Source organism: Dipodomys ordii, unplaced genomic scaffold (assembly GCF_000151885.1).
Source record: "Dipodomys ordii isolate 6190 unplaced genomic scaffold, Dord_2.0 Scaffold320, whole genome shotgun sequence".
Classification (NCBI taxonomy): domain Eukaryota; kingdom Metazoa; phylum Chordata; class Mammalia; order Rodentia; family Heteromyidae; genus Dipodomys; species Dipodomys ordii.
This window is the reverse complement of record NW_012267536.1, coordinates 21,844-38,237: the sequence shown is the minus strand read 5'-3', so window position 1 is coordinate 38,237 and position 16,394 is coordinate 21,844. Positions and strand designations below refer to the sequence as shown.

At 45.1% G+C, this 16,394-nt stretch overlaps 1 pseudogene; it reads left to right on the top strand.

The window, feature by feature from the left end:
- Positions 1–3,185: 3,185 nt before the first annotated feature.
- The window catches only part of LOC106001567, a 32,423-nt pseudogene continuing 19,214 nt past the window's right edge, over positions 3,186–16,394 (top strand).

Here is a 16,394-nt window from a genome sequence, read left to right as displayed (position 1 = left end):
TCGTCATCTGTGTCTACATCATCATCTGTGTCTGTGTCTGCATCATTACCTGTGTCTACATCATTATCTGTGTCTACATCGTCATCTTGTCTACATCGTCATCTGTGTCTACATCGTCATCTGTGTCTACATCATCATCTGTGTTTGTGTCTGCATCATTACCTGTGTCTACATCATCATCTGTGTCTACATCGTCATCTGTGTCTACATCGTCATCTGTGTCTACATCGTCATCTGTGTCTACATCGTCATCTGTGTCTACATCGTCATCTGTGTCTACATCATCATCTGTGTCTACATCTACATCTGTGTTTGTGTCCTGTCTATATTTACATCATCATCTGTGTCTGTGTCTGCATCATTACCTGTGTCTACATCATCATCTGTGTCTACATCGTCATCTATGTCCATCTGTGTCTACATCATCATTTGTGTCTACATCTGCACCAGTGTCTGCATCTACATCGTCATCTGTATCTACATCGTTTATCTATGTCTGCATCTATATCGTCATCTGAATCTACATCGTTTACCTATGTCTGCATCTACATGGTCATCTGTGTCTGCAGCTGCCTGTGCTCTTGAATCTGTGTGTGTCTGCATCTGCACCAGTACCTGCACCTCTGTCTGTGTCTGTGTGTGTGTCCGCACCTGTCCCTGCACCGGAGTCCATGCATGCATTTCCATCTACACTTACACTTGTGCCAAATCCACATCTGTCTGTATCTGCATCTGTGTCTGGTCGGTACTGACACCCATATTTGCATCTATTCTGTGCCAGCATCTGTGTCTGCATCTACTTTCCCATCTCCATCTATACATTATCTTTGTTCATTGGGTGGGGATACATGCTCCTATTAGATCTAGGCAGGAATTCAAATGTCCTGGTGACCCTGGTTTGCATTTGAGGCACTTGGCAAGCATTTGGCTATTCTGGAGTTCATCAGTGGGATTTTTTGTTCAGTTCAGGTCTGCTAGGTTCATGTGGGACCTTGAAGATTACATGCTGGTTACCAGTGTCTGTAGCTGATCTGCCTCCATGGTGAGAAGATGCTGGAGAGGTGGGAGAGAGCTCCTGGGGAAGAGGGTCCTAGTTTGCAGAGACTTCGTTGTCATGATGTATTATTCTGTTCCAGAAGAAAGCAAAATTGCAGTGTTCTAGCGCAACACCAAAGCTCTAACAAATCTGTCTGGATACTTAGAGGTTTCTAAAATCAAATAATTTCTGCTGGTGTGTCTCTAGGGCCATGCCTGGAGTTCATACTGATGTCAAGGAGGGGTGCCTGGGCCTCTGCCCCTACTCACAGGACACTTAGGAGAATGTGAAGCTTAATTTCTCCACCAACTGCCAACTGTCCTGTGGGCAGGAGCCCAGAGTTTGCTCTGCTTGACATGGAAAAGGTACGCTCAAACTGCATTTCCTGCAATACACTCATTTGAAAAGTCCATGACTGATAACATATCAACTGCCGTGAGTATCTATGTTGTACTGGCTGTAGCCCATGCAGAAGGCACTTCTCTGGGGTGGGACTAGCTGTACACAAGCTCACCCTGAAGTGTCAACTCGTCCAAACCAGCTGTTCCCATGAGAATTATTGCCCATGGTTCCCTTGGCCTGATTTCCATGTAGGGAGCTGAGCCCTGCAGAGCAGGACAAGTCTTGAGTATCAGGCAGAGCAAGGATTTGCCCCTGGAGTTAGCTTGCCCTGAAATGCCCTTATAACTCGTGCAATAAAGCCAGTTGTCCTTTACATTTACCTGCGAACTCTTAAAGTAAAACAGATCCTATCTCCAGCTCCAGCCCGGTGCTGGGCCATGCCAGCACCGCCCGCTGTTAGCTGCAGAGGCTAGCTTGGAATTCTTGCCCTGGGTGACAAGGAACTATCATTGAAGCTGTCCTTCGGGGAGGGGAGAAAGTATAAAACGCCCCCACGCTAAGCCCAAATCTATGCACACACTCCATTAGCAGCGGCGGGGGTGGGAGGGGCACGTCACCGAGGTTCTGCGGGCTTAAGAAGCCAGCAGGGCAGTAAGAAGCAGCGTGGTTAGTCTGTGGTGGCTGAGCGGGGACTGCTCTCCACCAAAGTTCAGTTTAGATTACAGTTTTCACATCTGTGTGTGTTCATTGTTCGCTCAACCAGAGACGGCTGTTAGAACATTTTGTCACTACCCCTTCATCTTGCCTGCTTAGAACTTCCTATTGTGCCAAGCCCCTTCTGGTGACTTCTACAAGCCTGTGCCCTGGCAGACCCCTGGCCCCCGCCCCTCAGGAGCTAGTCTTCATGGGTAATCGGTGCTGTCACAGGAATGCTGGCAGCGATGGCACGCACCTGAGCCCCTCCACAGCCCCATAATGAGCGACCCAGCCCTCAGAGCGTGCTGCCGCCTGCACACGCTCCTGCCCAGCGCCTGGCGGGGATTCCACTCAACAAAATAGCTCAGCCCGGAAGGCACGCTTGAAATAGCCTTCCTTACTGCTTCCTGACCCGGTGGCTAAGATCAAGGAAATGAGCCTTTCTTTAAAACACGGTGTGCACAGCTTGGTGCTATTTCTCATGAATGTGTGAGGAATAGTCATTGAGCCATCACTGAAAAGTTTTTCCTCCTAGAGTTACTTCCCAGCTACTCAGAAGGGGCCTGAGATGGAGGATTGCAGTTTGAAGCCAGCCTGGGCAGGAAAGTCTGTGAGGCTCTTATCTCCAATTAACCACCCAAAAACTCAGGGACAGGGCCCAGGACCTGGGCCCAGGACTGGCACCAAAAGTGTTAACAGTGGTGAGCTTTAAGTTGGGAATTAAGACAGGTTAAATAGAGCAGGGTCCCTGCCCCCAGTACCAGAGCATCTTCCAGGCTTTAGCTAAGCAGTGATAAAACAGAATGGGGTGAGGAGGATGTGGCTTTAGAAGGCAGGAAGAGACAGAGTGCGGGAAGCCGCCCTGTGTCCACGGAGGACGGGGAGGACAGACCTGTGTCCACGGAGGATGGGGAGGACAGACCTGTGTCCATGGACGACAGACTTGTGTCCATGGAAGATGGGGAGGACAGACCTGTGTCCATGGACGACAGACTTGTGTCCATGGAAGATGGGGAGGACAGACCTGTGTCCATGGAGGACAGACTTGTGTCCATGGAAGATGGGGAGGACAGACCTGTGTCCATGGAGGATGGGGAGGACAGACGTGTCCATGGAGGACAGACTTGTGTCCATGGAAGATGGGGAGGACAGACCTGTGTCCATGGAGGACGGGGAGGACAGACCTGTGTCCACCAACGACGGGGAGGACAGACCTGTGTCCATGGAGGATGAGGAGGACAGACCTGTGTCCTTGGATGATGGGGAGGACAGGCCTGTGTCCACGGAGCATGGAGTGTGTGCAGCAGTCCCGTGTCCCCAGACGCTTCTGTGCATTTTCTCAGAGAGCCTCTTTGTCCATACACCTAGTATGAAAATCAGATTAAAATCGCGGCTGATCTATGGAAAAGGTGCCAGTCTGACACCAGGAAGCAGATTTTGTTTTTCTTTATTTAGCTGTTGAAGTTATAATCTCTCTCTCTGTGTTTCTCTCACCCAGCCTTATTATTATTATTATTATTTTGGGGGGGGTCCGGTCGTGGGGCCTGAAATCTGGGCCTGGGTGCTGTCCCTCAGCTCTTCAGCTCAAGGCTAGTGCTCTACCACTTGAGCCACAGCACCACTTCTGGCTTTTTTTGCTTATGTGGTACTGAGGAATCGAACCCAGTGCCTCATGCATGCAAGGCAAGCGCTCTACCACTGAGCCACCTTCCCAGCCCCTGCATTCAATTTTTTTTTACTGTGTTTTCCTCTTTCTTCTCTTCATTTGCCTACCCCTCTCCCTATACCCCACTTGACCCCTTTTGAGTACCAGTCTTATGGTGTTTATTTTGTTAAGCTTTGATTAGCCTTTCTAAGGAGTTATGCTGGGTTCTCCCCTGAATCTGCCATGTCTCAGTTAACACATTTATGTGCACTTGCTTATCTTCAATATGTACTTAAATATCTATAAGCTAATTGAAGCCCCACACATGAGAGAAAACACATAATCCTTGTCTCTGGTCATGACCTACTTCACTTCACATAATTTTCCAGGTCCTTCCTTTTCTTTGCAAATGATAGAATACCATCCATTCCAAAGGATGAATTAACTTCAATTGTGCATATATACCACATTTTCTTGATTCGTTTGTTCATTGAGAGGCATCTGGGCTGATTCCATACCTTGGCTGTGGTGAATGGTGTTTGCAGTGAACATGGTTGTGCTGGTGGCTTTACTGTATCCTGGTTTGTAATCTTTTGGATAAGTTCCCAATTATGGAATTGCTGTGTTTTTTTCCCCTCCATTTAAAAAATTATCTTTAGCCAGGCACTGGTGGCTCACACCTGTAATCCTAGCTACCCAGGAAGCTGAAATCTGAGGATCATGGTTCAAAGCCAGCTCTGGCAGGAAAGTCTGTGAGACTCTTATCTCCAATAAACCTCTAGAAAACAAGAAGTGGCTCTGTGGCTCAAGCAGTAGAGCCCTGGCCTTGAGCTGAAGAGCACAGGGATAGCACCCAAGCCCAGAGTTCAAGCCCCATGACTGACAAAAAAAACTTTAGTTATACAAAGGAGTGGCCATTTAATAAAGCAGTTTATGAATACAATGCATCTTGATCAATGTCACTCCTTTCAACATTCTCATCCATCTCTCCCCAGCCTACTCCTTCTTTCACTCTTATTAATTTTGTATAATATGCATTGAATTCTTTCTTTTTCTTTTTCTTTTTTTTTGTCGGCCATGGTGCTTGAACTCTGGGCCTGAGCACTGTCCCTCAGCTCTACAGCTCAAGGCAAGCTCTCTACCACTTGAGCCACAGCACCACTTCCAGTTTTCTAGTGGTTAATTGGAGATGAGAGTCTCATGGACTCTCCTGCTTGGGCTGGTTTTGAACCTTGGTCCTCAGATCTCAGCCTTCTGAGGAGCTAGGATTACAGATGTGAGCCACCAGCACCCAGCTTACATTGAATTCTTGGCTGTATGCTCTTCCTCTTCCCCTCTTCATTTGTCTAACATTTTCCTGCTGACCTCCCCCAACCTCTTTCAAGTACTTGCTTCCTGGTGTGCATTTTGTTGAATTTTGCCTTTGCTTTTTTTTTTGGTCAGTCGTGGGGCCTGAACTCTGGGCTTGGGCACTGTTCCTTAGCTCTTCAGCTTAAGGCTAGTGCTCTACCACTTGAGCCACAGCACTACTTCTGGATTTTTCTGCTTATGTGGTGCAGCAGAATCAAACCCAGGGCTTCATGCATGCAAGGCAAGCACTCTACCACTAAGCCACCTTCCCAGCCCTGATTTTGCTTTTCTAAGAAATTACACTATTTTGAGTTCTCACTTGAATTTATCATATTTCAGGTAATACATTTGTATACATTTGCCATACCACTGAATGTATTTACTTATAAGTTTATAAGCTAATTATAGCTTCCACATATAAGGGAAAATATATCCTTTGTCTCTCTGACTCACTTTACATAATTTTCCCAGGTCCTTCCATTTCTTTACAAATGATACAAATAATTCTTTCTAATGGATGAGTAAAATTCCATTGTATATACATTTTCTTGATCTTCATCCATGAAGAGCATTTGGGGCTGATTTCATTCCTTAGCTGTGGTGAATGGTGCTGCAATATATATGGTTGTGCTGGTGGCTTTACTGTATCCTGGTTTGTAATCTTTTAGATAAATGCCCAATAGTGGGATTGCTAGATCATAGGGTAGTTCTATGTTAGTTTTTGAGGAATCTCCAAACTGCTTTCCAGAATAGCTGAACAAGTTTACATTCCAACCAATGTTAGGATTCCTTTTGCCCACATACCCACCAGCATCTGTTATTGTTTGTATTCTTGATATGGCCATTCTAACTGGGGAATCTCGGTGTTGTTTTGATACATTTCCTTTAAGCCAGAGATGTTGAACATTTCTTCATGTGTCTGCTGGCCATTTTTACTTCTTCTGAGAAGTCTCTACTTTGCTCATTAGCTCACTTATTAATTGGATTGTTGATTCTTTGAGGGTTTAGTTTTTTAATCTCTCTCTGTATTCTGGATATCAACACACCATCTGATGTATAGATGGCAAAAATCTTCCAGTCTGTAGGCTGTCTTTTTAGCTTGTTAGTTATGCCCTTTGCCATGCAGAAACTTTTTATTTTGGTGCAATCCCATTTATCAAGTCTTGCTTTGCTTTGCTTTGCTTCTGGATCTTTAGTCAGAAAATTTCTGCCTGTGCCAAGGAGTCCTAATGTTTCTTTTACTCCTTCCTGTAATAATTTCATAGTTTGAGGTCTTAACTAAGGTCTTTGGTCCATTTTGAAGTGATGCTGCTACAAGGTGATATATGAGGATCCAGTATTCCTTGCAGCATTTGTTGTAGGCTGTCTTTCTTCTCATCTATGTTTTTGGTTGTCTTATTGAATCTTAGATGGCTGTAGGCCTGTGGATCTGAGTCTTCTGTTCTGTTGGTCCTCAGGCCTGTTTTTGTGCCACCAAGCTAGCTATTTTCATAGTTATAGTTCTGTAGTCAAGTTTGAATTTTGATATTGTTATACCTCCAGCATTGCCTTTTCTGCTCAGGATTGTTTTTAAGATCCAGAGCCTTTTGTAGTTCCATATGAGTTTTTGGATCGTTTTCTCTATCTCAATGAAGCGATGTTAGAATATTGATGAGTATTGAATTGAATTTATAAATTGCCTTGAGCGATCTATAAAATCAAAGCAATCTATAAATTGATATTAATTCTGCCAATCTAGGATCATGGAATGACTTTCCACTTCCTTATGTCTTCTTTGATTTCCTTCTTTTAAATTTTTATTGTTTTCATTGCAGAAGTCCTTTACATCCTTGGATAATTACTAGGTATTTAATTTTTTTGAGGCTATTGCAAATGGGCTTGCTTTCCTGATTTCAGACTCAATCTTTTCATTATTTAAATACAGGAAAGCTATTAATGTTTCTGTGGACTTTGTACACTGCTACTTTGTCACAATTTTTAATCAGCTCTAGTAACGTGGAGGAGGAGTCTATAGGGTCCCTTAAATACAGGATCATGACTAATATAGTTGTGGCTGGCATTTCCTTAATAGCTAAAAATATTAGACATTATTTTCATGCATTTATTTGACCATTTGTACTTCTTCGTTTGAAAAATGTCCAGTTCATTTGGTCATGTTTTTAGTGTTAGACTTTTTGAGTTATTTACATATTCTGGATATTAATGCTCTGTTGGATAAATAGCTAGTAAAAACTTTCTCTCATTCTATAAGCTGTTTCTTTATTCTGTTGATTATTTCTCTGATGTATAGCATCTTTTAAATTTAATACAATCCTACTTGTCAATTCTTATGCTTATTTCCTGAGTTATTGGAGTCCTATTCAGGAAGTCATTGACTAGGCCTAGACCTTGAGGAATGTCCCCTGTGCTTTTGTGTACTGGTTTCTAAGTTTCAGGTCTTGTACTAAGGTCAGAGGCCACATTTGAGGCTGCCAGAGTCAGGCAGACATTTGGACAGGAAATGTCAGTTTGAGCACTGGCTGTAAGTTCTGACAATCCCATGCTTTAGGCTCCTTCTCTGCTCTTGAGGGCTAGGGATGAGAAGACATCTTGAAGAGGCTCTGAATACAGTAGTCATCATCTAGTGGATGTCCAGAGCTTAATGCTCCAGGTGAGCTGAAGATTCCATGCCTGAGACCTTCATCATGCTTATGAGAGCATTATGCAGAGAGAGCATCTCCCTGCTCTCTAGCCCTTTAATTTGGATAGTTATCATGAGTTTATGGCTGTATTGCCCCAAATGCTAGTGTTCTTAATATAAATATTTTGTTTTTTAATTTTAGAAATTAAAATTTGGAAATTTTATTTAATAAAATATATTAAAATGATTCTCATAATTTGGACATAAATTAAAGAAATACAAGCTCCTGGGATATTAATGACATTCTTTGCTAATTTTAACATTATGGCTCATTTCTTAACCTAGTTCTTGCTTTTTTTTCTAGGCTATCCTTGACTTTCTGGTATGTTTTTCAACTTGACATTTACAAGGACTTAGATTCTTCCCTGGATCCAGGAAGCCTAACCACATATTCTTTTGGGCAAAGAGGGGTGCAATGTTTTAGTTATTGCTCATGTTTTTAATTATTTGGGGCCTTCAGTTATATTTACATGAAAAATGAATTAAGGAGTATAAGCAAATAGCTAGATTATCGTATGAAAATATAATTCTTGGTAAGTGGGTGATGTGGGAAGAGAGAGGTAGCTGTCATTTTACATGCCGTATTTCTCCCGGTTGTCGGTTTACTTCTTAGAGTTGGGTTACTCAGTTTTCACCACTGTGCAAACGCCTGAGAAGATCGACATAATTCTGGCTCACAGCTTCAGAACTTTCACTATTGCCCTGAGCCTGAGGTAATGCAACACGTCCGGGAGACTGCTCGCCTCTCAGAGGCAGAGAGACATGAAGCATTAGGGAAAGGTTATGTCCTTCAGAGCTGTAGGGGTACGGGTCTTACCCGCCAGATAAGACCCACCTCCTTCTACCATCTTCCAGTAATGTCATCAATGATGGAGCCAGAGGGGATTGGCTCTCATGATGTAATCACCCCCATATGATGTAATCAGTTCCCCACCTGCAAATTACTACTGGAACCGAATCCTCAGCAGGAGTCTTTGGAGGGGGGAGCACTTCATATCCAAACCAAAGGAAGTTACCTCTTTAATTACTCAAAACTCATAGCAGTCTATGTACATGTGAGAAGAACCTACTTCCCCGCTCTGGAAAAGAATAATTCAAAAAAAAAGAAAGGGAACATAATGCCAGCGTAATAAAAGCAGGTTCCTGTGCCCACCTCCAGTGCTGACCCAGGGCTGCCGGAGGCCCTGAGGCCTGGACGCTGTCCCTGGCAGGCAGGCGGAGGGAAGTCCTCGGGCAAGGGCTGCGGGCCTCAGTCAGGCATGCATCGTATGCTTACGAGCTTCAGAACATACTTGACGCCTTTCTTTTAAAATATAAGGAAATAACGCCACGGCCACCACCAGAAAGACAGCCTTTAAGAAAAGATTTTGAGCAGCCGGCTCGGGCCGGGCGAGGCAGGGAGGAGGTTCAAGGTGGCGGCGCCCGCGGCTGCTGCTGAGGGGTGCTGAGGAGAGCCGGCAGGAGGAAAGCCTGTCACTGATCGACAAGGTCCATAGAGGAAGACTCCCTCCCTGCGGACCCAGATTCTTCAAAAGCTTCCCCTGAAGGCCCAGAGCAAAGAAGAGGAGGAAAAGCTTCAAGCCACATTTTCTCTAGAGAAGCAAGATCTTCACCTCGTTCTTGATACAGTAGCGTGCACTCTGGAGCAGGCGGTGTGCCATCACCCGAGGCCGGCCACCTTCCAGCAGCTACAGGCCATCACCCGAGGCCGGCCGCCTTCCACAGCAGATACAGGCATCGCCTGACACAGGCCGCCTTCCACAGCAGATACAGGCATCGCCTGACACAGGCCGCCTTCCACAGCAGATACAGGCATCGCCTGACACAGGACAAAGTCGAAGCCTTCCCCAGTGTCTGGCCATCTCTCGGTCCCAAGATAGTGGAAAAGTTCCCACGGAGGAGTGTGGCTCCTCACAAGCTGGAGACAGTTGGAAGCCAGCTTAACCTTCAAATGGCTCACTCTGCTCAAGCAAAACTAAAATCCCCCAAGCAACGCTGCAGCTGGGGGTGAGCAGCAAAGACTCGAAGGATCTGGAAAAAGTCCTGGTGGAATTCAGTCACGAAGAGTTGTTTAATTTCTGTAACAAGCTGGAGACCATACAAGCACAGCCACACGCCCTTACAGGAAGCCTGGAAGCCGGTTCCCATCACCTTCCTGCCGCTCCACGATTCTGCCTTGAAGGGAAATTGCCTGGTTATAGTTTCTGGAGGCTTCAATGGCTTTCCTCCTACAAATTGTATGGCTTACCATTTTTTTAAACAAGTTGACAGCCAAGGTGGGGGGCACTGTCAGGAGCTCGTTCTCTGCCTTTGTGAGCCGGTGCCAGTGGTGATGAGTGCTTTCAGCTCCAAGAAGTCAGAGGCCAGGACCGTGGTGGTGTTCTGTGTTTTGCGGCTCCTGCCCTACCTGCTTGTTTTGATGGTGCTGCTGTCATCAAGGTGGGTCCACAGATAGAATATAGCAGAATGCAGAACCTGAGCAATCACGTTAGCATCACTGAAAAGGCAGCCGCTCACCATCAGACACATTGCATACTTTCCCTATGGTAAGTGCATTTGGCTTTAGTTATAAATAATACAGGAAAGAAATTTAAAATAGATCTAATAATATTAGTTCTCTTGTGAGCTTCTCTGTACTCTTGAATTTTTCTGAGTTTAATGAGTTAATCATAGCTTAGGTTTTGTGTGCTTTTCTTTGAACTGCCAGTTAATGATTCACTTCATAATATGGGTGACAGATTGAGATCATGAGTAATAGTAATTGCAATAAATCCTAAGTAAGCATTCTTGCCATTGTTGTGTTTCTTTTTCTGTGAATATTAATTGATTGCAGTCAATAAAATTTGGTGTTTTGGGAAAAAAAAAAGAAAAGCATTCAAGGAGCCTGCAGCGGTCAATATAACAATTTAAAGAGAGGGATCTGAGACTGAGGAAGAATTCCAGGAATTGGATGAGCAGGGGTCTTGGTGAACAGCCAATAAGCTTCCTTTCCTTTTGCAGAACACCATTGGTAGATTATCAAACAACATTCTCAAAAATATTCATTTACCATAGGGGCCACTTCTATGGTTAAAATGAGGCACTTTCTGCCTCAAGTCATAATTTAAGAGAGACCTATACAGCTTAACTGGGCCAAACAACTTGAAAGTAATTGAGCAAAACAAGTGAGGTTCTCAGTCCACTTGGTTCAGAAACACCTTCCCCTCTGCTGTGGGGCCCGGCGTATGGTTTGATGAGTTGACCCGGCCTTTGTGGCTGAGTGTAGGAAGAGCCAGGGCTTCATGCTGTCAGTGTCGTGTGGGTGCACTGCTGGACAAGTCCGTGAGACCCCTCCCTGGAGCCATGCCTGAGCCCAGAGGGCCTCGGCAGCCTGTCTGTAGTGGCAAAAGCCTTTAGTTGAGAGTGCGTGCAGCTACTGGTGGTGTTTAGGTCACAGGAGGAGACGGACTTGCGGTAGGAAGGAATGAAGCTAATATGGGAGAGAGTGGTTGGGGAAAGAGGTGTAGTCTGTTTACAGGAAGTGACCTGGTTGTGTTGAGGGCTCAGCACCCTGGTTCTAGAAATCTCAGTGGTATCCTGTGCCTTGAAGTGTTTTTGACGATCGAATGTGTTGATTCACAGGTGTGTGAAACACAGCTGTCACATGTGAATTCCCCATAGCACTGGCTGCTCCTACAGGCCTTCCCCGGCTGGGCCCACACGCTTCTTACTTCTGTCTCCTAAGATGGTTTAAGTTGGTTTTCTACAGGTTGAGAACCCAGGAATCCTAGTTAGTACCCCTAATTAGCATAGCCCATAGCATATTCCAGGTGCTTAATTCTAAGTGTTTAACTTCCTATCAGAATCTGTCTGTGGCTCTTGTCTGTAGATAGAATTCCTGGTTGGAGACTTCTTAAAAATAAGTTTTTTTATTGTGAAAATGCTGTACAGAGGGGTTACAGTTACATGCTCAAGGTAATGAGTACATTTCCTATCAAGCATTGTTGCCTCCTCCTTTGTTTTCCCCCTCCCATCCCTTACCTCCCACTTCCATAACTACACTCCTCCCCCATCCCCTCCTAAATTGTAAATTTTTTTTCCAACATAGCATCTTCTACATCTCATTGTTGTAATGAGTCCACCTGTATCCCTATTTAAACATTTTGTTTTTTCCCTTCCCCTCCAAATTTAGCCAACATCAAATACGTGAAAGCAGGGGTTATACCATGGGGGAGGGATACAAAGCAACAAAAAAATCACATGGTACCTTATAGATACCTTAGGAACCATAGCAAGAAAGAAAAAGCCACTTGTGTCTCTATCTTGGGTTCATTTTGCTTAACTTCATCTTATCTGGTCATATGTGCACAGCTTTTGACCTTTTCTGCTTGTCTTAAACGTACACTAGTTATTGCAAATAGGGGAAGCCATGGGCTATGTGTCTGGGGCCTGGCTTACTTCACTTCATGTAATTATTACCAAGGCTTTCCATTTCCTCACAAAGCGGGCAAGGCATAGAATTCCATGTGGTTAGAGACGTTTTGTGCGGAAGTTGCATCATGCCCCTCGATGCGAATCCAGGGGACAGGAATCGGATTTGGGGAGCTCCTTGGGATGGACCGCCCTTTCTGGGCGCTGTGGGGTCAGAGGTGAGAGCTGCCTTTCAGTGGTCTGGTCGTGGTCTATGTACAGAATGTGATGGCTTCTCTGCAGAGTCTAGGCATTGTGTGCATCATCCCTGCATGATCAGCTCCAGGGATGACGGCAAGAAATGGCAGGAGCAAGAGAGCCGTGAGGGTCTGGATTTGCAGATAGAGAGACGCTGTACGGCTGGGCTGTAAACACGGCGGTGGGCCACCGGGGGCTGCCATGGAGGATTTGTCACTCTCCGGCCGTCTCAGAGATGAGTCGATCAGCTGTCGGGTCCCCATTCTGGATCAGCTGTCAGCCCTTGGGCCATATTGCCATTTTCCCATTTGTGTGAATGGACTCAACCCAGGCCTTCTTGTCATGCTGCATGTTAGAGCTCAGCAGACAATTCCTCGTTGAAGAACTCACCTGGTGGCCACACTACAAAGAAGATTCCACAGAGCTTTGCAGCTGCAGCGTGGTTAGGGATCTGCCCGGCTCATGTCCTCTCCATCCTTTTGGCTCTTTCCTGGGGATTTAGTTTGAAGCCTGATCACCTCTTCTGCAACAAACATGACCCAACAGAGTGACCAACACCCCCCAGGGAACATGAGCTCACAGACCAACGTCGGACCCCCAGTCAGCACAACTAATGTGGAAGGATAGCAAAGAAGACAGCAGCCATGTGGACGCCCGTGGGGTCAGGTGACTCGTAGCTCAGAAAGCGGGCTATCGTCAAGAAGCAAGGGCGGTGGCTGGTGAAAGGAAGCATGTGGAACATTCCTATTGAGGGAGAAAGGACATGAGCAGAATGGTGTCATAAAATGACTAGATGGAATCACTAGTGGTGAAGTAATCACAGACAAGAATAGCAAGGTAAATAAATACCTGCAAAGCATGTAGGGGGAGGGGCTCCTTCTCCAGGCAACGTAAGGCTGTACACAAGTACGTGTGTGTGTCTCTGTGTGTGTGTGTGTGTTTGTATACATGGGCATGCATACATACATGCTTGCAAATGTGACCTATCTACACACATTTATTGTGGATTACAATGAAAGCTGTACTTAGAAATTTGTGCTATAACACATTACTTTGAAAAGAAGCATGGTACAAAAGTATAAACTAAGCATATAATATATAAACTTTGAAAAAATCAGCAGAGCAAATCCAGAAAACAAGAAAGAAATCAGTACTAAAGGTTCAAGAGAGATCAACAAAATAAAGAACATAGAAATAAAGAATAAAACATACATGACAATAGGACAGAGAACAAAATCAAAGCCTGCTTCTATTTAAGGGCATCTGACTGATGAAGAAACAACACACAAGTAAACAATGTGGAGCCCATAAACTAAAACAACCAGAAGGCAGAAGAGCTTCCGCTTGGGTTACAGCAGAGCTACAATTAACTACAAAGCAACAAGAAATTAATACAAGGATATTATGAGCAACTGTGCTCTAAGGAACTGGAAATCGATGCACAAAATCGATGCATTCCTGAAACAAAATAAAAGGCCAGACTGGTGTCAGAAATAGAAAACTTGTTTAGACTGGCAGCATCTGGAATGATCCAGGCGCTGGTGGCTCACATCTAAGGCCGAGCTCTGAAGATCACAGTTGGAAGCCAGCCTGAGCAGAAAAGTCAATGCGACTTTATCTCCAGTTGAGCACCACATCTTGCGACCTTGGTGCCTTCCCTCCCGGCCCTCCCAGGCCAGAACCAGGGACGAGCACACTAGCGGTGTACAGCCAGGAAGGGTTACTGAGCCCAGCCCAACGGATCCCCTGAGGGCCACCAAGCTCCCAGCCCTGTGTTTTCTGTGCTAAATGCGGATTCAGGGAGACGGCTATTTTGAGGAAGTAAATGGTAATGATTAGACTTTTAAGATTGAAGTATTCATTTAGGCATAAAAGCTTAAGTCACAGTCTACAAAAAAAGTCTTTACTTCCCTTTGATGAGAGGGTCCCTCCCAGGGCAGCGATTGTCCATTTTCTGATGAATGGGGTCAGCGACTGTCCATTTTCTTATGAGTAGGGTCAGGCTTCCACCCAGAGAGCCCAGAAGGCAGGAAGGTTCAGAGGCAGTGACTGCTCAAAGATAGACTTGATTTGGAAGCAAATATATGGCTGTTCTCACTTAGAACCTAAAATGTGCTCATCACAAGTCCTCCACCCAGCCCCTCCTCCCAGACCTTCCCACCTTGACCTCCTCATCTTGACCTCCTCCCTCTCCTTCCTCCCAGACCTCCTCCCTCAGACCTCCTCACGTTGACCTCCTCCCTCTCCTCCCTCCCAGACCTCCTCCCTCAGACCTTCCCACCTTGACCTCCTTCCTCTCCTCCCTCTCAGACCTCCTCCCTCAGACCTCCTCCCCCTGTCCTTCCCCCTGCACTACAATGCCCTCCTTATGTAGAAGCAAGGGGCCCGAAGCCAGCTTTTCCTGTGCACTCATGCAATGATGGGTCAGTCCTACATGGACGTTGATGGTGCTGCCGGTGCTGTTTAGGTCCCAGAGTCAGGCTTCTGGGTTGGTGACCAGTATGAAGAGAGCACAGTGTTGTATGCAATCCCAGGGAACACCAAGACCCAAACAGGAGGTATTATCTGGTGTTGGCCTGGACAAGGGGGTCTCCTGTCACCAGAATTTTCTGTTTCCCTGGAGATGAGCTGTAGGGATGTCTTCTAATGCCTGGCCCCTGGGAGGGGTGGAAAGCTGCCCTAAGCTTCCAGTCGGCCCCACATATTCCCTTTTTTAGGTGGTGAAGTAAGGAAAGAAAGACCCTATGCTTGGGACTCTACTTCTTTTTCTTTCCTTGCAATAGGGCTATTTTCTATTATAAGTTAGCTAGACGGTCTTTATGATGTTAATGGTTCTTCATATTTAAAGATGTGTTATCTTGTTCAAGTGTCTGTATCTGAATTCTTTTATCTAAGGTCAGAGATTAATATCTTTTATTTATTCAATAAATGTGACATACAGTTAATATATTAAATGACATATAGCATAATTAGTGGAAGCTTTAATCAATTCAAAAATAACCTAAAACAGAATGTAAGCATTGGATGAATCTTGTTTTTTGATCCACTCTTCCATTATTCTTCTTTTGATTGGTGAATTGGGTCCATTAATATTTAGGGTTATTATAGAGAAATGTGTCATGTTTCCTGCTGTTTTCATGATTTCCTGGATTTTGTTTCTTTCCTCTTCCTGTGTTTACTAAATTAATCTTCTAATGATTTTTGTCTTATGTTGCTTTGATTTTGGTTGCTTTCTTCAGATTGTATTGTACTTTGTAACGATGGTTTAGTGATCATGAATTCCTCTGAGTTCTCTTTGTCATGGAAGGTTCTGGTTTCTCCATCCAATGTAAAGGACAGCTTCGCTGGGAAGATCAGTCTGGGTTGGTGTCTGGGTTGGTGTTGCTGATCTCCAGGGCATGGATTGTACCATTCCAGGCTCTGCTTGTGCTGAGGGTTTGTGTGGAGATGTCTGCAATGATTCTGATTCTCTTTCCTTTGTAATATAGCTCCTTCTTTAATTTAATAGTTTAACATAATAGAATAGTTTAATAGTTCAATATAATAGAATTTAAGAGTAATTAAATGTGGGGCTGGGAAGGTGGCTCAGTGGTAGAGAGCTTGCCTTGCATGCTCGAGGCCCTGGGTTCGATTCCTCAGCACCACATAAGCAAAAAAAGAAAAAAAAAACAGAAGTGGCGCTCTGGCTCCAGTGGTAGAGCGCTAGCCTTGAGCTGAAGAGCTGAGGGACAGTGCCCAGGCCCAGAGTTCAGGCCCCATGACCGTACCCCCCGCCAAAAAAAGAGTAATTAAATGTGATGTGTAGGGTGAGCTGTGGGTCTGAGAATCAGGCTGATGTGTAAGGTGAGCTGTGGGTCTGAGAATCAGGCTGATGTGTAGGGTGAGCTGTGGGTCTGAGAATCAGGCTGATGTGTAGGCTGAGCTGTGGGTCTAAGAATCAGACTGATGTGTAGGGTGAGCTGTGGGTCTGAGAGTCAGGCTGATGTGTAGGGTGAGCT